Source organism: Pavona decussata, unplaced genomic scaffold, assembly GCF_977016875.1.
Source record: "Pavona decussata unplaced genomic scaffold, jaPavDecu1.1 SCAFFOLD_113, whole genome shotgun sequence".
In the NCBI taxonomy this organism is placed as follows: Eukaryota; Metazoa; Cnidaria; class Anthozoa; order Scleractinia; family Agariciidae; genus Pavona; species Pavona decussata.
The window spans coordinates 636,708-658,110 of record NW_028145527.1 but is presented as its reverse complement, the minus strand read 5'-3'; the positions used below and the strand labels follow the sequence as shown (position 1 = coordinate 658,110).

General features: G+C 37.2%; 2 protein-coding genes across 4 annotated transcripts in view; both read right to left on the bottom strand.

Annotated features, from left to right (window-relative positions):
• Nucleotides 1–7,160, bottom strand: part of LOC146470605 (Golgi-associated plant pathogenesis-related protein 1-like) — a 35,333-nt gene extending 28,173 nt beyond the window's left edge. The window contains exon 1 of one of the 3 annotated variants that reach the window (XM_085121773.1): nt 7,041–7,160. The gene's annotated coding sequence lies outside the window, so the exon portion shown is untranslated. Of the gene's footprint in view, nt 1–2,286; nt 2,429–4,832; nt 4,952–7,040 lie in introns of those variants that run through there. The other 2 variants (XM_085121775.1, XM_085121774.1) reach the window with 2 other exon arrangements.
• The window catches only part of LOC146470598 (uncharacterized), a 171,381-nt gene that overhangs the window by 44,280 nt on the left and 105,698 nt on the right, over nt 1–21,403 (bottom strand). The gene's annotated exons all lie outside the window — the stretch shown is intronic.

The following is a 21,403-nucleotide window of genomic DNA, read 5'->3' as shown; positions in this document are numbered from 1 at the left end:
AATGGTGTATGCATGGATTACAAAGATAGCCTTAAGCTAAGGTGTTGAAGTTGCTGGTTAAGGTGGGGGTTTTCCTACAGGATGTGCAAAGCTTCTTTTATCTTGAGCTGGAATGAGTGCCGGCTCGATCAGTTACATCAAAGCAATCGCTGGAACATAAGGCACTGCACTGCTTAGAATTCTGTACACGTTTTCCAATGTGTGAGTTCCTATTCGTAGTTAGGTTTTCATAGTGGAAAAGTGTGGGGTTGTTTGATGAGCATTCGATAGTTATTTGTATTGGTTGATTCGCTCGGTCTCTGACATTAAGGTTACCCGGGACCTTCAGAGGTGTCTCGCGTTCAAGCGATGTAGTGCGTCCAGTTTAAACTGTAGATACCAAAACCCCGATATTAAATTAAAGCTTCTAGAGCTGACTATCAAACCATACCAAGAATTTTGAAATAAAATAAATTGTCGAATTTTTTACAACCTCTAATTGCGAGCGTCCGAATCACCTTTTTAAAGCTACAAGTCTAAGTGAATTTTGTTTTTTGCTAATTTAATTTGCTCCTCAGTTTCCTGACCCAAAGCGCTAAAAAAACGTGTCTGCCGTTTTGCCATATTCAATCGCAGTGAAAAGTTATAGAGCATTGTCAAAATAAGATGAAAAAAATGTAGAGTAATCGTACAAAAATCAATCTCGGAGAAAAAATATTTCGAAAGAAAAAATTCGCAAACACGTTTTTGTTGTTTATTTGTTAAACTAGCTACTGTCCAAATTTGAAGGCAAACGAACAAATTCCTTTTGAGTTTTAGCTCTTTGAAGTGGCTCCTCCAAGTGAAAAAAATTTATTCGAGAAAACAGCGCTAAAAATTCGGCAATTCATTTTATTTCAAAATTCTTGGTTTAGCTGGATAGTCAACTCTATAAGCTTTGATTTGATATAAGGGTTCAGGTATCTACAGTTTAAACCGGACGCGCTACATCGCTTGGACGCGAGACACCTGTATAGACACCTCTGAAGATCCCGGGTAACCTTAACACTACACTGAAGTTCAGAAAAAGAAAGGAAAATTAATCATCATGATTTCACGTTCTCCATAAAACCTTGAATGTGGTCATTCCACGTCGCTGTTTTGCAGAGGACGATAAAAAGATGTAGCGAAGTTTATGACGCACGTGCACAGCTAATGTTTTGCTATTTAAAACTGTTGTTTGTTGACGTTCTTGCTGGCGTCGTCGTCGTCGCTACTTCAGGTTCCTATTTTTCGGTTTTCCACCAGACAGAAGGCCAATTTAGCCAATGTCTGGTGTGTGGAAGATGACCACAATACCGGATTTTAAGTTGCAAGCCTTCAGCCAAAAGAAAGCAGCTTATGAATCTTCGTTCAATTTATTTTCTAAGGTTGAAAAAATTAATGTTTTCATGTCGCTTGTAATTTCGTGGCTTATTTGCATATTTCGATTAAAAGGAATTGTGTGAAGTTTCGAAAGTTCATTAACGGCCGATATAGCTCAAATCTGTTCTTTGCATTTTTAGAAAGTAACCTTATGACATTTACCTTTTGGAAAACACTTTCTTTGTCTAACTCTGAGAAGTTCATAGTAGTTACAGCAATACAAAGTCAACCAGAATCACATGCATTTACTATAATACTAGTGCCTTTGCCCACTAACCAAGATGGTGTCAGGAATAATTAAACGGTTTACTTGCTGTTTGTTTAGCTAAAAAACCAGGTTATTAAAATCACGTGAAACGAATTTAAAAAATGTAAGAAAGGCGTGATGATTGTCTCTTCAATGCTTGTTTTCAAGGAATAACGAATAATCAAAAGAAGCGATAGAGGAGGTTCATGGCGTCCACCGAGTGGCTTCATCGAGCCTGTGGTGCGCTGTAGATGAATTAAGCTAAAAACCTTAAGTATGATTTCTGAAATGTATGTCCATTATGATGTCCAAAGTGTTCTATATTTTCAATTTGGAGTTGAAATCATAACGTGTGGTAATTTTAAAAGTACTGCTATATCAAACTAAAATAAAATTATAAAGTATTCCATCACAAAATTTTCGAAAATGTTTTTATGAGCGTTGTATGTAAAAAATTGAAAACAATGGCAAGCTTTTTAAATGGAGGTGGGTTGGTTCATCTTTGTTCGAGAAACAACAAGAAATAGTAAATCCTAAAACATTGTGAAGGTTCGTACTATTGTTTGGACACATCTTAGTATATAATTATAACCAACATTTTGCCTTCATGTTATTTATATAATTTAACACATAACAATGTGTTTTGTAAAGGGTACCTTTCAAATTTTCCCAAGGTTTTCGTTAACTGCTTTCCGGATCGTCTCAATTTCAGTTCTTGACTACGAGCGCAATACTTCTTTGTATGTGCTCCCCTTTTTATGCTGTTTCGTGCGATCAGTGGTGAAAAGCAAATTATTTTACCAATAGCGGGATGTTTAATGAGATGTTATCAAGAGTATTTTGGCTAGACAAAGCAATTTGCATTTTGACACGCCTAATTGAGTACTATAGTACTTTAAGCTTTCTAACTCAGCCTTTTGGTTTATTTTTTCTCTATTTGTTGTTAAGTAAAATTTTGTTTCGTTTCTTGAAAAAGTTTTGGTGATCATATATCTGAAGAGACTTTTTTATAGTACGAATACGTAAGATTCTCATTGGTGGAATTAATAACCATGCGTTATTTATTTATGCATGATTGGGCCATCTATAACGTTTCCAAGTAATGTTTTATTGCCGTTCTGTTTAAACAAAAAATTCTTAGTTTGTTCAAGTAGGGTTCTTTATATTTTGTTTTGGAGTAATTTACCAACGTTTCTTAAGAACGCAGTTTAAAAATCTAAAACGTCTACAATCGTTAAAAAAATTTTATTCATATTTATTCAGTTGCCTTATCATTGTGTCTTTGTATCACTTTATCTCAAGCTGATGGATAACCAAAATTGCTTTAACTATTATTATGACAGACATAAAAACAAAAGAAGCGAAATTTGTCGGCTCTACACTCCTCAGCTGAAAAATACTTCCAACGCCGAACAACCTTCTTTTAAAATGCCGTTTAATGGCTTTAATTTCGTTGTTTATATTCTTTTAAATTATTTGTTACTAAAAGGTCTGGACAGGAGGAAAGTCACAATATGTTTTACATATAAAACGACGATTTTAAACCGTTAACAGACTGTTTTGGAGGAAACTTCTGCCTTCTTCAGTGCAAATGTTACAGAAGATGCAAATTTGAATATAAACATTTTGTAAATACTTATAAATACGTAAACAAGTAATAGAAAAAAATGATGTATGGATTACAAAGATAGCCTTAAGCTAAGGTGTTGAAGTTGCTGGTTAAGGTGGGGGTTTTCCTACAGGATGTGCAAAGCTTCTTTTATCTTGAGCTGGAATGAGTGCCGGCTCGATCAGTTACATTAAAGCAATCGCTGGAACATAAGGCACTGCACTGCTTAGAATTCTGTACACGTTTTCCAATGTGTGAGTTCCTATTCGTAGTTAGGTTTTCATAGTGGAAAAGTGTCGGGTTGTTTGATGAGCATTCAATAGTTATTTGTATTGGTTCTGAAGTTCAGAAAAAGAAATGAAAATTAATCATCATGCGTTCACGTTCTCCATAAAACCTTGAATGTGGTCATTTCACGTCGTTGTTTTGCAGAGGACGATAAAAAGATGTAGCGAAGTTTATGACGCACGTGCAGAGCTAATGTTTTGCTATTTAAAACTGTTGTTTGTTGACGTTCTTGCTGGCGTCGTCGCCGTCGCTACTTCAGGTTCCTATTTTTCGGTTTTCCACCAGACAGAAGGCCAATTTAGCCAATGTCTGGTGTGTGGAAGATGACCACAATACCGGATTTTAAGTTGCAAGCCTTCAGCCAAAAGAAAGCAGCTTATGAATCTTCGCTCAATTTATTTTCTAAGGTTGAAAAAATTAATGTTTTCATGTCGCTTGTAATTTCGTGGCTTATTTGCATATTTTGATTAAAAGGAATTGTGTGAAGTTTCGAAAGTTCATTAACGGCCGATATAGCTCAAATCTGTTCTTTGCATTTTTAGAAAGTAACCGTATGACATTTACCTTTTGGAAAACACTTTCTTTGTCTAACTCTGAGAAGTTCATAGTAGTTACAGCAATACAAAGTCAACCAGAATCACATGCATTTACTATAATACTAGTGCCTTTGCCCACTAACCAAGATGGTGTCAGGAATAATTAAACGGTTTACTTGCTGTTTGTTTAGCTAAAAAAACCAGGTTATTAAAATCACGTGAAACGAATTTAAAAAACGTAAGAAAGGCGTGATGATTGTCTCTTCAATGCTTGTTTTTTTAAGGAATAACAAATAATCAAAAGAAGCGATAGAGGAGGTTCATGGCGTCCACCGAGTGGCTTCATCGAGCCTGTGGTGCGCTGTAGATGAATTAAGCTAAAAACCTTAAGTATGATTTCTGAAATGTATGTCCATTATGATGTCCAAAGTGTTCTATATTTTCAATTTGGGGTTGAAATCATAACGTGTGGTAATTTTAAAAGTACTGCTATATCAAACTAAAATAAAATTATAAAGTATCGCATCACAAAATTTTCTAAAATGTTTTTAGGAACGCTGCATGTAAAAAAATTGAAAACAATGGTAAGATTTTCAAATTGAGGTGGGTTGGTTCATCTTTGTCCGAAAAACAACAAGAAATGGTAAATCCTGAAACATTGTGAAGGTTCGTACTATTGTTTGGACACATCTTAGTATATAATTATAACCAACAGTTTGGCTTCATGTTATATCTAATTTAACACAACAATGTGTTGTGTAAAGCGTACCTTACAAATTTTCCCAAGGATTTGGTTAACCGCTTTCCGGGTCGTCTCAATTTCAGGTCTTGACTGCGAGTGAAAAACTTCTTTGTGCGGGCTTCCCTCTTTATGCTATATCATGAAAGCAAATAATTCTACCAATAGCGAGATGTTTAATCAGATGTTATCAAGAGCATTTTCAGGGTTCAGACAACGGAAATTTGCATTTTTACAAGGTCAAATTAGTACCATTGTTCTTTTAAGCTTACTAACTCAGCATTTGCGTGTATTTTTTCTTAAATAGTGTTAACAAAAATTCTCTTTGGTCGCCTGAAAAGTTCAGCTGATCATATACCCGAAGAGACTTTTTATACTATGGCTGCATAAGATTCTCATCAGTGGAATTAATAACCCTGCGTTATTTATTCACACTTTTATTCGGCCATCTATTAATTTTCAAAGTATAGTTTAATTGCAGTTCTGTTTTAACAGAAAACTCTAAAATTGTTTAAGTAGGGCTGGTTATATCTTGTTTTGGAGTGTTTTGCCCAACGTTTGGTAAGAATGTACTTAGAGAAATGCGCACCTAAAATCGTTTGAAACAATTTTAATTCATTTTTATCAATTTTCGTTATCACTGTGTCTTTGTGCCACTCGAAGTGATGGAAACTATAATCCTTTTCTACCAAAATGTCCTGTACTATTATTTAATGACAGACATAAAAACAAAAGAAGCGAAATGTGTGGGCAAAACACTCTCAAGCTGAAAAAATAGTTCAAACGTCGAACAACTTTCTTGAAAATACCGCCTACTCGCACAAGCCATGGAAACTAGGCTTAAAATATTGAAACAAATATTTTGGCGGTCTAATGACTTTAATCTGGTCGTTTGTGTTCTTTTAAATTGTCAGATACTTACTAAAAGGTGTGGACAGGGGGAAAGTCAATAATTTTTTCATATAAAACGACGACGGTTTCAATTTAACAGATAAATTTGTTATCGACAATTTTCGTTTCAACAGACATCTCTCGGCAGAAACTTCTGCCTTCTTCAGTGTTACAGAAGTGCTAATGAATATTCAAATTTGTATCTTCTTTAACATTTGCACTGATAATGAATTACACAGACAATTCTGCCGAAACAATCTTCGTTATATTTTTAAACTAATCCGATACTTATAGTTTTCTGTTCAAATACAAAAAAATGTATTAAGGTCTTCCTAGTAATATTTTACGGCTTTGTTTGTACTTTTTAGATGTGGACCGAAGTCTTTGCTCTGGGTAAAGCGCCTTCATCTAAACATTTAGTAAGCCGTGAGCTGTGTTATGCTAAACGAAACAAAGCATTGAGGACCTAATATTCAATCATTTTCCCATTATAGTTTTTGTATGAATATGAAATTCGCACATTTAAACGGCTGGTGAAAGATTGAATACGCAAGATTGAATTCGCAACTTATGCAGTTCCCAACTTGAAGCCTGGAAAAATTCCAGGCTTGCTTTTCGCAACTTCACAAGTTGCGTACATAACTGCGCGATAGTCATTCACTCATTCACAATTTTTGTCGGTGACATGAGTGTAAGAAAAGTGTTGATTTGTCTCGGTCGTTCTCTTTGTACGTGAGAAAAAAAAATGCAGAAAAAAAATTAAACATAGTACAGTGAAGAGCTGGGGGCTATCGAACCCCCTGCTACGCGCTTTGTCGCTTGATTGTCTTTTCAATGCTCTGTTTTTACGGAATAACAAATGATAAAAAAAAAAAACGATTGAAGTCGAGGTTTGTGGCGTCCACCGAGAGTCCTGAACCCTTCATCGAGACTGTGGTGCGCTGTAGATTAATTAACCGTAAAAACTTTAAGTATGATTTCTGAAATGTGTGCCCATTGTCATGTCCAAGCTGCTTCTATATTTAAAATTTGCCGTTAAAATCATAACGTGAGGTAATTTAAGTAGCTAGTATTATATCAAGCAAAAATAAAATTATAAAGTATCGCATCACAAACTTTTTAAAAATGTTTTTAGGGACGCTGCATGTAAAAAATTGAAAACAATGGCAAACTTTTTAAATTGAGGCGGTTTATCGTTGTCCGATCAAACAACAAGGAAAAGTAAATCAAAAAAACATTGTGAAGGTTCGTACTATTGTTTGGACACATCTAAGTATACAATAGCCTACATTTTGCTTTCATGTTTATCTGATCTAACACATAATAATGAGTTTTATAAAGGGTCACCTTTCAAATTTTCCCAATGTTTTGGTTAACTGCTTTCCGGATCGTCTCAATTTCAAGTCTTGACTGCGAGTGAAATACTTCTTTGTACGCGCTTTCCTTTTTGTGCTGTCTCAGGTGTGGAACGCAAAATATTCTACCAATAACATGATGTTAATGAGATGTTATCACGACTATTTTGGGTAGGCAAAGGCGATTTGCATTTTGACACGTTTAAATGAGTATTATTGTACTTTTAAGCTTACTAGCTCTGCCTTTTTGTGTATTTTGTCTTTAATCATGAGAGGACGCAGTGGAAGTCTACTGTAAGTACGACGTCACGCAGAGATTTAATCTTTGTGGTTCCTTGAGGCGTCTGTAATCTCATTCAATATGACAGAGAATGAACGGCTCATGTTATTCTCACTTCTTTCTTAGCGATCTGGACAGTGTTTTTGAATATCGTAACTCGATACAAAATTACTGCATTACTCCTCATATAAGAAGATGGCGAGGATAAATTCGAATTAAATAAGTCTGTGGCCTGCCAGTGCTTATGTACGTACCGTCTAATGAGAGGTACCAAGCAATTGTTGATCATACCGATCAAAAAATATATATATACCTTTATTATATAAAAGGGACGCGTCGGCAAAATACCAAGATTGTATGACGCTTTGCTTGGCCACGTACTTTGTTTTGTAATGAATCAACAAGATCGATTTGCGCGAATTTCGCTGCAATTGTATGGTGAAAAAAATATTAGCCTGAATGTCGTACGATGCGTCCTGTGCACAAAGCTCGGAAACTAATCGCCATCCTTTTTGACCGGGCCTTTAGATCTACTAGTTGTACATTCACTTCCGGAACACAACATTCCCAGCTAATGTTTTGATTGTTTTGCGATAAGCCGCTGGCTTTTCAAATTTGGATAATAACTATCACTGTGTGGAAACGCGGGCACATATACAAACATCTTGAAATGCGATCGCGTAATTATATTACGGCACTGTTTAGCGGGAACGAGAAGGAAGCGCGCCCTTCCGAAATTGTGATCGATCATGCCACAAAAGTCGCGTGGAAGTTCATTAGAGAAAAAAAAAGGAAGATGCGCAAAGCAAGAAATAAAAGGAAGCGATTGCTAAGAGCCGTTAATGAAAGCGAAGCCGGACAGATGCGAAGACAAAACCTGAGAGACGTATTCTTCTGCTTTGGAATTGGCGCGTGTTAATTATGCGAAATGGTAGGCATTGAAACAAAGGAAATACAAGGGACAGAACCAAGGTAAGTCTCACTTAGTCAAGAAGACGTAAGTTATCACAGAAGAGCATTTTCCTAGACAACCACAATTTTGAATATTCACGCTTAACATAAACACGACCAACATGATCTTGCATTGTGTATCATCCGGGTTATTGTTCCGGGGGTAGGCGCCATAAAATTCACAGTGTAGCAGAGCGGCCCTTAAAATTTATACTCCTGGACTTACAATGAAATGGAACAATCCATACTCACTCTCAGAACAGGGGGCACGACAAATTCACTTTGTGCTCGAAATGTCCAAATTGTAGATGTATTTTCACAAAAGATAAAACCATAATGAGGGGACTATATAGAACACTTTTATCAATAAGCAAAGCAATAAAAAACACGCTACTATATAACTGGTGAAGTAATGAAGGAAGTGACCATGAAGCAAACTCGTAAAAATAATTAAATGCAAAATAAAAAAATGCACAGCCAGTGTCAAGGTTGATATCGTTGTCATGGTCTCGTAACAAAACAAATAACGCTAATACAGCAACTCAGCCTTTAATTTTTTATCCATCAGAACGGCGGGTGTCCCACCTGATACGGTCTGATGTAACGTAAAAAACGCTAATACAGCAATTCAGCCTTTAATTGTTTATCCATCAGAACGGCGGGTGTCCCACCTGATACGGTCTGATGTGACGTAAAAAACGCTAATACAGCAACTCAGCCTTTAATTTTTTATCCATCAGAACGGCGGGTGTCCCACCTGATACGGTCTGATGTAACGGCGGTAAAAAACGCTAATACAGCAACTCAGCCTTTAATTTTTTATCCATCAGAACGGCGGGTGTCCCACCTGATACGGTCTGGTGTAATGTAAAAAACGCTAATACAGCAACTCAGCCTTTAATTTTTTATCCATCAGAACGGCGGGTGTCCCACCTGATACGGTCTGGTGTAATGTAAAAAACGCTAATACAGCAACTCAGCCTTTAATTTTTTATCCATCAGAACGGCGGGTGTCCCACCTGATACGGTCTGATGTAACGTAAAAAAGCGCTAATACAGAAACACTGCCTTTAATTTTAAATGGTATGATGTGGCAATGCAGTCACCAGTGTAGCCAGGCATTGGTCAATTGATATCGATCGAAATGGTGGATACCCCCCCCCCCCTTCCCCCCTTACTTACACGCTCTAAAATAAAATGAAGTAATTTATTTCCACAAGACTGAAGGTTGTTTCTCCTTGTACAGTTTACTATAGCATCGTTAATATGATGGAACAAGACAGAGGTATGCATATTCATATACATGTCTATTCTTTTCTTCTCACAACTCCTGTCGCGCGTGACTTGTAGTGCGTGTTTTCCTCGCGTTTTGCGCTCGCCCGCGAAACACACACGAAAAATAACGCTTGTTCTGCGGGGCCAGTCTGGTGTTTCTTCTATGGAAAAGTGCGTGTGCATTTTGCTTTCGTCTAAAAGTTAACTTTTTTTGCGGTGCAAAGATCGTACTCAATTTTCGCGTTCTTTTAACCTCTTCGAAAAATCGCGAGACAATTAGTGTATCTGGTATCGCAGAGAGACAACTAGTCACAACATTAACAGGACCGCTCGCCAAATGCCATGGGATCTGATAATTTTGTCCACATAAGACTCCCTTACCCGGCTCAACTCTTTTCTTACAAATATGATAATACTTTAAAGTAAATTCAAACTAATAGAGAGCAACTGTTTACTATGGTAGTGCCATGGATATACATATTCTTCAAGATTCACCATAATTAATGCATTTGTCATTGTACTGTGTTGACAATAACACTCTTGCGATCACTTTTTTCAGGATTTCACTCCCAAGCTCACGATGTCTTTTTTATGTTTCTTCTAACCGTGTCTCAAGGTGATTTAATAGCGCGCTTGATTTATGTCTGCCCTCTTGAATATACTCCGGGAAAATGTTACACTTCATTTCAAAAAACGTATCATTTGCTCGATGATTAAATTTAGATCATATTCTTTCGGCGTACAATTTTGTGGTCTCAAAACAGAGTAATCTAGGAATGCTAGTAAATTCTGCACCACGTTACTCACAGTAGAGAACGCCTGTGTCCTGTTATGCGCGTGATTGTTTCGTAATCGAAACCGTATATTTAAACTGTCAAATCATTTGCAGGATCCCGTTACAGCATTTCTTGCCTCTCTTTCCCTCTCACGTCTTCTCTTTTCCCTTCCTCTCTTCTGCCTTAACCTTTCTTCATGAGTATCTCTGCGCCAGTAAATGGTCTTTGCGAGCTATTTTAGTCGGCCGCGTCCGCCATTTCGAGTAGCGCAATTACATTGTACATTTACATTTACTCTAATTTCACATCACGTTTTTATTTCTTGGCACTTCTTGATGTGACATGTAGTCCAGATCATATTCCTATACCCTGCCTGGTTTAATTTTGATTTAATTACATCCTCCATGACATAAAGACAGATTACGACACCTTGCAAGTCCCAAAAGAAAAGAAACCGGGTGAGTCTTAATTTGAGGAATGTTAGGAATGCTAGTAGATTCTACTAGCATTCCTTTGCGGAACTTACAGTCGAGCCCGCCTGCGTCCTGTCATGTTGTTAAGTAAAATTTTGGTTATCCTGTAGAAGTTTGGGTGATCATATATCTGAAGAGACTTTTTTATAACATGAATTCGTAACATTCTCATCAGTGGAATTAATGACCATGCGTTATTTAATATTCAAACTTTCATTCGGCCATCTAAATATTTTCCAAGTAAAGTTTAATCAGTGCAGTTGTGTTTTAACAGAAAAGTCTAAGTTTGTTTACGAAGGGATATGTGTATCTTGTTTTGGAGTGATTTTGTCAAACGTTTCGTAAGGATGCAGTTTAAAGAGTTAGAGGAATGCGGACCTATAAAATCATTTAAAATACTTTTTATTCATATTTATCCATTTGTCTTATCATTGTGTCTGTTCCACTTTATCTCAAAGTGGTGGAAAACTATAATTTTTTTTCAACCAAAATTTTTTCACCTATTATTTTGACAGACATAAGAACAGAAGAAGCGAAATTTTTTCGGCAAAACAATCTCAAGCTGAAAAAAATGGTTCAAACGTCGAACAACTTTCTTTAAAATACCGCAGGCTTTCTTGTACAAGCCACAAAGGGTTCAATGGCTTTAATCTGGTCGTTTGTTTTCTTTTAAATTATCAGCAGCTACTTACCAAAAGGTGTGAGGAGGAAGAAAGTTACAATAAGTTTTAGATAAAAAAAAAAAACGGCGGCTGTTTCAATTTAACAGACAAATTTGTTGATGGCGATTTTCAATGTAACAGACGTGTTTTGGCAGAAACCTCTGACTTCTTCGGAGTAAATGTTGCAGAGGATGCGTATTTAAATATAGGTAACTATAGTTAATGCTAGTGAATATTCAAATTTGTATATTCTTTAGCATTTTTGCTGATCATGAAGTATACGCAGACAATTCTGCCGAAACATGACTGTTCAATTGAACATCGTCGCTGTATTTTTAAACTAATCAGATACTTATAGTTTTCTGTTCAAAGACAAAGAAAGGTATTTAGGTCTTCCTAGTGATATTTTTCGGCTTTGTTTGTACTTTTTAGATATGAGCCGAATTGTTTGCCCTGAGAAAAGAGCCTTCATCTAAACATTTAGTAAACAGTGAGCTCCGGGTAGCGCTAAAAGAAACAAAGAATTGGGGACCCAATATTTAATCATTTTCGCATTACAATTTTTGTCGAAAAAATACATGAAATTCACAAATTTGACTGCGTGTGAAAGATTGAATGAGTGTATTACCATCGCAGTTATGTACGCAACTCATGTAGTTGCAAAATTAAAGCCTGAAAAAAAAAATACGATTTTTATCCAGGCTTTCTTTTCGCAACTTCATAAGTTGCGCACATAACTGAGTTCAAGTACTATCAATAGAGCTCACCAATTCCTTGATATAAATTTTCATTGGTTGGAAAACTTTATTTCCTAACGCTAGCTTTTTCCAACAAACACTGTTGTTTGCAATATCATGTTTAGAGAGTGCTTCCTGTGTTTGTTAACAATATACGTTTGAGAAAAGTTGCCTGTGATTTATATCAACTCCAACTTCGAATTCCGCAGTAAAATGTTTTCTTTTCGGTTCCTCAATGAAGACAAGAACAATTTTTATCAGATGGTTATTAGAAAAGTTAAGTGGTAAGTGTTTCTGGGCGGGTCTTTCAGATTAGGGCACTTTAAAGGCTTTAAGATATTTTTTCATAGCTTGCAGCCAGGGACTTACTAGAAAAAAAAAAAAATGTGCTCGGTAGGTAAAATTCTTAAATGATGAGCGTTCAACACTTGGCAGAGGAACGTTAAGCAAAGAGAAAAAAAAATGCCTCCAAAAATGTAACCTGAAATTAAAATGCGTTCTCTGAACTAACTTACAATAATTTCAACTCATTTAATTTTCGTAATGCTGCATGCTGAACTATCCAGGAGCCGAAATTCGTAGGGGCGGTTTACAAGCCATGTGTTCAGAACAGAAAAAAAAAAAAAAAGAAGAAACAAACAAACAAAAATCCCTGGTGTGCTCATTCACCCCATAAAATTTTGAATCTGGCCAATTCACGAATGATTTTGAACACGGGAGAGAAAGCCTCACTTTATTCAATGGCAAATTCTACAAATGAAACGTGTGGGCATGTAACATAACAATATCAGTGCTCCGGATTTTCGGAAACAAATAGCATGGATTAGTATATACCACACAAGAGAAAAGTGCTTTTCGCGCGCGCTGATTGGCTAGCTCGGTGGTGTAGGCCAAGTACTATTCACCTCGAACAGCCGAAGAGAAACAAGATGGCATCCCGTTTCGCCACGGCCACTTAATAGGAAAATATTTCGATAAAAGAGACGGCTATTACAAAAAAATACAAAAATGGCAACAAATTTTGGTTTGACGGCATTACATGGTAAGTTATTTAATCTTTCAAAACCTCATATTCTAAGGCGAAAAATAAAAATACAATGCATTGTTTACGAAAACTGTCGAGCACTATAATTTAATACAATGTAAACAATGAATCATCTAATGTTTTGCAGTATGGTTTCAACAACAGGACAAATTTCACGCAACAATCGAAGAAAACACACGTAGCAACTAAACAAGTGCCTCCAGAAGTTTTATTTGTCCACAAGAAAGCGAGACGGAACTTTCTAGAATAAGAGATCGCTTACCGCGCGGCACGCGAGATTTTAAAACTTCACACCATTTGTCGGTATATTGTAAAAAAAAGTAATTTTTGGTGCAATTGTTATTCAGCCTGTGTGGTATATACTAAAACAATTATATATATATATTCACCTTAGTGTTGGTGAGAGTGATGGATATTTATCTCGTCGCTTCGCAGCTCGGTAAATATCCATAACTATTCACCTCCACTTTGGTGAATAATTGTTAATTATTCAACTCATCTATTGCTATAGCCTACTTTTATTCTCTATTTGTGCGAGGAAACCATTTAATACAGCTAGTGAAAATGTGATTTATTCCTTGGGTAGTACTCTTGCTCAATTACAGAAGTCCACTCGACAAAGTTCGCGATGAACAATAATTCTGTCGTTATCTTTGTCGGTGAAAATGGTTAATACATAACAGTAACAATCAAAGATTAGGGAGTGCGTTCGATGTTCTTGATCCAAGGCTCTCTCTCCTTTAGTGATGATGCCATCCGCCCCTGCAAAATCTGCGGGGGAAGCCAGATACGCGTCCCAAGATCAATTCATTCATTCGTTGATCGATAATGATTGTCCCATACAATCTCGACTCCAAACGCAATTAGGAATGCGTTCTTTTTGCGTCGAAAGCAATGAATAGAAACCAACTTCCACTTGATAAAAGGCCAACTTAGCAAATGTCTGGTGTGCTGATGGTGACCAGAATACCGGATTTTAGGATGCGCGCTTCAGCCAAAGGAAAGCAGCTTATGAATCTTTGTTTCGATTCATTTTAGCATTGCCAAGTCCACTTGCGAAGGTGAAACAATACAATTGTGAGCAAACAAGGGTTGTTTCAACACAATGCATCATACGAATGCAGTTCCCGAAGATAGATAAAATATCAGTGTTTGTTCTAGAGCGTGAATATAAATGGTTTCTAAACATGCAAAAAAGGAGAAAAAGAAATCCTATTGAATTTCTGTGAATAAATTTAGTGGAGTTTTAGCAGACAATCAATATATGAACACAAATAATTTAATTGAAGAACAAAGAAACCGAAATGCTTTCGAATGATGAAAGACTCCTTGGTTACCCTCACGAAAATCAAATTTGAAAATTGTTTTCCCAAAATGAATCGACTGAATTTCTGTTCTTTGAGAGAATGTGCAAATTGCGGTTAGTTGTAAACCCGAATAGCGAGTTGTATGACTTAGGTCGGGTAACTTTTGTTCACGTATTCAGCTTATCAGACTCTTGCGACATAATTAGAGTGGTTTTCCCTTAAGTGTCCAAAAAACAAACCAAAGGTAATCACTATAACTAATCAGTATCCAATCATGTAACCGGTGCCAAAGGCGGGAAAAAACTTGTCAACGAGTCGCGGTTGGTTTTGGTTTTTAATCTCAACAGTTTTTTTTAACGAATTACGGAAATAAAGAAAGAAAGACTAGTGCAAACGTTACGCGGATAAGTTTCTCCCCTCAATTGTAAACCGTGCTAACGATCTATGATAAAAAAAACCTTCATAGATTTTGATAGTTGATGCTAAAAAAATTAAATACTTCCGATTGCAGCTTTAAGCACTGGGATCCCTGCGATAAATTTACAAAAGCGACCTGCCGTTTTGGTACTGCAAAAAACTGTATAAAATGAGAAGAGAAAAAGGAAAGACAAAACAAATATGTAAAGAAAGACAGTTGTTAGTGGGTGGGCAGTAAACTTTCAGTTCAACGGTACAAACAATGATTGTGGTGAATCAGTTTAATTGAAAAAACGAGTCGCCATCCTTGGAATAGCATGGTGCTTCTAAAGGTCGATTTAGACGGTACAACTGTCGCTTACGACTGTCCCATGCGATTTCTAGAGCGTGCGCTGCTCGCGTTATGCAAAAATCGCACACAACTCTAGTCAGTCAACATTGCATATACCTGCTATTGTCGTAGGATTTTAAAACATGTTTTAAGGGCGATTTAGACGGTACGATTTTCTCTTACGACTGTCGCATGCGATTTCTAGAGCGTGCGGTGCGTACGTCATGTAAAAATCGCACACAACTCCCGCCATTCAACATTGCCTTTACTTACGATTGTCGTGGGATTTTAAAACATGTTTTAAAATCCTACGACATTTTTCGTGTTGTGTGCGTCTGTCGTAAGGATGTTGTAGGTTGATTTACACGACGCGATTCGTGTTGTAGGCATGGCGTAAGCGTGTCGCATGCGACATTTTTGTGACGTACACAACAGTCGTAAGCGAGTTGTAGGTTTGATTTACACGAAGCAAATCGTGTCGTATGCCTGTCGTACGTTTGTCGCATGCGACAAAGTCGTACCGTGTAAATCGGCTTTAAAAAATGCCGCAATCAGTTGGTAAATAATTCCTCCCCTTCTTAAATGACTAGAAATATATTTCTTTTGGGGGATTTGGCCGTGCATTACCGATCAACCAGGGATGTAGTGAGGCGATCCTTATTGTAGAAAATTTGTTGAAGTGCCTCCCGGCGAGCCAGCCAGCGTAGTCAATTAACAGTCATGTTGCCAGTGTGGTTGGTTCAGTGGCCGAGTGGTTAATAATAGAATAATTTAACGGGAAATAAGAAGACACTAAAATAGTTTTGAAAGATCTAGATGACATACTCTCCTAGGCTACACTCAAGAAAATATAATTGCGAATTATCTTCCGATGAAAGGATTCAAACTGCTGTTTTTTACTTGGTTTTCTTCCGTTCACATTCAACCGCATATTCTATCTTTTCATTGAGAAAAATTAATGTGCAATTTGTGGCTAGTTGTAAATCTTTCTCCCAGGGAGGTCCTAGACTTTAATTTGTTTTGCGCCAGACGTTTGTCACACAGTAAGTGTGCGGCCTTTGGCATAAATTTAAAAAAACTGTAGTTTTAATACTATAAAAAATTCAGAAATCCACTGGATCTAATGGAAGGAAAAATACAGAATGAAACGAAGAATGAAAAGAACGCAAGTAGTTTGTGAGGAACAAACTTGCAGTGATAGACAAGTATAGAAATGTAACCTCTCAGCGGCAAAAACAAAATATATTTGAATTCACTCTGCAAATGTTAACTTAATTGATGGCTGCCAACACCATAAAAAGAAGCTGTTAAGCTGCTTTACTTATCGGGACAAAGAAAGCCGTAATTTTTCGATTCAGCAACAAACGCTCGCATGTCAAGAGACATATCAAATTAAAGAAAGGTGAGTTGGATTCCCGGACGAGGCGTCATATGTGGGTTGAGTTTGCTGTTGGTTCTCGTCCTTGCTCCAAGAGGTTTTTCTCCGGGTACTCCGGTTTTCCCCTCCACTCAAAAAGAACATTTCTAAATTCCAGTTGGATCTGGGTAGTGTGCCCAGATAGTGCTCTGCGCTTAATACGTTTGACAATGACTTAAATAAAGTGAAAGCATTGACTTCAACGTTAAACATCGCTAGATAGATATATCATTTGCTGAGTACTGATGGGCTTTGCTTTGATAAAATATCCTCTTGGACGGATTTTATGGTAGTTTTTTCTAGTATAAATACCCTTGACAAATGAAACGTGTGGGCATGTAACATAACAATATCAGTGCTCCGGATTTTCGGAAACAAATAGCATGGATTAGTATATACCACACAAGAGAAAAGTGCTTTTCGCGCCCGCTGATTGGCTAGCTCGGAGGTGTTGGCCAAGTGCTATTCACGTTGAGCAGCCGAAGAGAAACAAGATGGCTTCCCGTTTCGCCACGGCCACTTAATAGGAAAATATTTCGATAAAAGAGACGGCTATTACAAAAAATTACAAAAATGGCAACAAATTTTGGTTTGACGGCATTACATGGTAAGTTATTTAATCTTTCAAAACCTCCTATTCATAGACGAAAAATAAAAATACAATGCACTGTTTACGATAACTGTCGAGCACTATAATTTAATACAATGTAAACAATGAATCATCTAATGTTTTGCAGTATGGTTTCAACAACAGGACAAATTTCACACAACAATCGAAGAAAACACACGTAGCAACTAAACAAATGCCTCCAGAAGTTTTATTTGACCGCAAGAAAGCGAGACGCGGAACTTTCTAGAATAAGAAATCAGTCGCTTACCACGCGGCACGCAAGATTTTAAAACTTCCCACCATTTGTCGGTATATTGTCAAAAATAAAGTAATTTTTGGTCCAATTGTTATTCAGCTTGTGTGGTATATCACCTCAGTGTCGGTGAAAGTGATGGATATTTACCTCGTCGCTTCGCGGCTCGGCAAATATCCAACCCTGACCTCCACTTTGGTGAATAATTGTTAACTAGTAACAATCAAAGATTAAGGAGTGCGTTCGATGTTCTTGATCCCAGGCTGAGTCACTCTCCTTTAGTGATGATGTCATCCGCCCCTGCAAAATCTGCGGGGGATGCCAGATACGCGTCCCAAGATCCATTTATTCATTCGTTGATCGATTGATGTCCCATACAATCTCGACCCCAAACGCAATTAGGAATGCATTCTTTCTGCGTCGAAAGCAATGAACAGAAACCAACTTTCACTTGATAATACGCCAACTTACCCAAAGTCATGGTGTGCTGATGGTGACCAGAATACCGGATTTTAGGATGCGCGCTTCAGCCAAAGGAAAGCAGCTTATGAATCTTTGTTTCGATTCATTTTAGCATTGCCAAGTCCACTTGCGAAGGTGAAACAATACAATTGTGAGCAAGCAAGGGTTGTTTCAACACAATGCATTATACGAATGCAGTTCCCGAAAATAGATAAAATATCAGTGTTTGTTCTAGAGCGTGAATATAAATGGTTTCTGAACATGTAAAAAAGGAGAAGAAGAAATCCTACTGAATTTCTGTAAATAAATTTTGTGGAGTTTTAGCAGACAATCAATATATGAATACAAATAATTTAATTGAAGAACAAAGAAACCGAAATGCTTTCGAATGATGAAAGACTTCTTGGTTACCCTCACGAAAATCAAATTTGGAAATTGTTTTCCCAAAATGAATCGACTGATTTTCTGTTCTTTGAGAGAATGTGAAATTTGCGGTTAGTTGTAAACCCGAATAGCGAGTTGTATGACTTAGGTCAGGTAACTTTTGTTCACGTATTCAGCTTATCAGACTCTTGCGACATAATAAGAGTGGTTTTCCCTTAAGTGTCCAAAAAACAAACCAAAGGTAATCACTATAACTAATCAGTATCCAATCATGTAACCGGTGCCAAAGGCGGGAAAAATTTTTTCAACGAGTCGCGGTTGGTTTTGGTTTTTAATCTCAACAAGGGAGAAAATATTGAGTTTTTTTAACGAATTACGGAAATAAATAAAGAAAGACTAGTGCAAACGTTACGTGGATAAGTTTCGACCCTCAATTGAAAACCGTGCTAACGAGCTATGAAAAAAAACCTTCATGGATTTTGATAGTTGATGCTAAAAATATTAAATACTTCCGATTGCAGCTTTAAGCACTGGGATCCTTGCGATAAATTTACAAAAGCGACCTGCCGTTTTGGTACTGCAAAAAAATATATAAAATGAGAAGAGAAAAAGGAAAGACAAAACAAATATGTAAAGAAAGACAGTTGTTAGTGGGTGGGCAGTAAACTTTCAGTTCAACGGTACAAACAATTATTGTGGTGAACCAGTTTCATTGAAAAAACGAGTCGCCATCCTTGGAATAGCATGGTGCCTCTAAAGGTCGATTTAGACGGTACAACTGTCGCTTACGACTGTCCCATGCGATTTCTAGAGCACACGCTGCTCGCGTTATGCAAAAATCGCACACAACTCTAGTCAGTCAACATTGCATATACCTACGATTGTCGTAGGATTTTAAAACATGTTTTCGCAATCAGTTGCTAAATAATTCCTCCCCTTCTTAAATGACTAGAAATATATTTCTTTTGGGGGATTTGGCCGTGCATCACCGATCAACCAGGGATGTAGTGAGGCGATCCTTATTGTAGAAAATTTGTTGAAGTGCCTCCCGGCGAGCTAGCCAGCGTAGTCAATTAACAGTCATGTTACCAGCGTGGTTGGTTCAGTGGCCGAGTGGTTAATAATAGAATAATTTAACGGGAAATAAGAAGACACTGAAATAGTTTTGAAAGATGACATACTCTCCAAGGCTACACTCAAGAAAATATAATTGGGAATTATTTTCCGATGAAAGGGCTCAAATTTCTGTTTTATACTTGGTTTTCTTCCATTCACATTCAACCGCATATTCTATCTTTTCATTGAGAAAAATTAATGTGCAATTTGTGGTTAGTTGTAAATCTTTCTCCCAGGGAGGTCCTAGACTTTAATTTGTTTTGCGCCAGACGTTTGTCACACAGTAAGTGAGCGGCCTTTGGCATAAATTTAAAAAAACTGTAGTTTTAATACTATAAAAAATTCAGAAATCCACTGGATCTAATGGAAGGAAAAATACAGAATGAAACGAAGGAAAGAACGCAAGTAGTTTGTGAGGAACAAACTTGCAGTGATAGACAAGTATAGAAATGTAACCTCTCAGGGGCAAAAACAAAATATATTTGAATTCACTCTGCAAATGTTAACTTAATTGATGGCTGCCAACACCATAAAAAGAAGCTGTTAAGCTGCTTTTCTTATCTTGATAAAGAAAGCCGTAATTTTTCGATGCAGCAACAAATGCTCGCATGTCAAGAGACATATCAAATTAAAGAAAGTTGAGTTGGATTCCCGGACGAGGCGTCATATGTGGGTTGAGTTTGCTGTTGGTTCTCGTCCTTGCTCCAAGAGGTTTTTCTCCGGGTATACCAGTTTTCCCCTCCACTCAAAATGAACATTTCTAAATTCCAGTTGGATCTGGATAGTGTGCCCAGATAGTGCTCTGCGCTTAATACGTTTGACAATGACTTAAATAAAGTGAAAGCATTGACTTCAACGTTAAACATCGCTTGATACATCATTTGCTGAGAACTGATGGGCTTTGCTTTGATAAAATATCCTCTTGGACGGATATTACGGTAGTTTTTTCTAGTATAAATTCCCTTGACAAATGAAACGTGTGGACATGTTACATAACAATATCAGTGCTCCGGATTTTCGGAAACAAATAGCATGGATTAGTATATACCACACAAGAGAAAAGTGCTTTTCGCGCCCGCTGATTGGCTGGCTCGAAGGTGATTAGCCAAGTGCTATTCACCTTGAGCAGCCGAAGAGAAACAAGATGGCTTCCCGTTTCGCCACGGCCACTTAATAGGAAAATATTGCGATAAAAGAGACGGCTGTTACAAACAATAGAAAAATGGCAACAAATTCTGGTTTGACGGCATTACATGGTAAGTTATTTAATCTTTCAAAACCCCATATTCTAAGGCGAAAAATAAAAATACAATGCATTGTTTACGATAACTGTCGAGCACTATAATTTAATACAATGTAAACAATGAATCATCTAATGTTTTGCAGTATGGTTTCAACAACAGGACAAATTTCACACAACAATGGAAGAAAACACACGTAGCAACTAAACAAATGCCTCCAGAAGTTTTATTTGACCGCAAGAAAGCGAGACGCGGAACTTTCTAGAATAAGAGATCAGTCGCTTACCGCGCGGCACGCGAGATTTTAAAACTTCCCACCATTTGTCGGTATATTGTCAAAAATAAAGTAATTTTTGGTCCAATTGTTATTCAGCTTGTGTGGTATATCACCTCAGTGTCGGTGAAAGTGATGGATATTTACCTCGTCGCTTCGCGGCTCGGCAAATATCCAACCCTATTCACCTCCACTTTGGTGAATAATTGTTAACTAGTAACAATATTAAAGAGTGCGTTCGATGTTCTTGATCCCAGGCTGAGTCACTCTCCTTTAGTGATGATGCCATCCGCCCCTGCAAAATCTGCGGGGGATGCCAGATACGAGTCCCAAGATCCATTCAT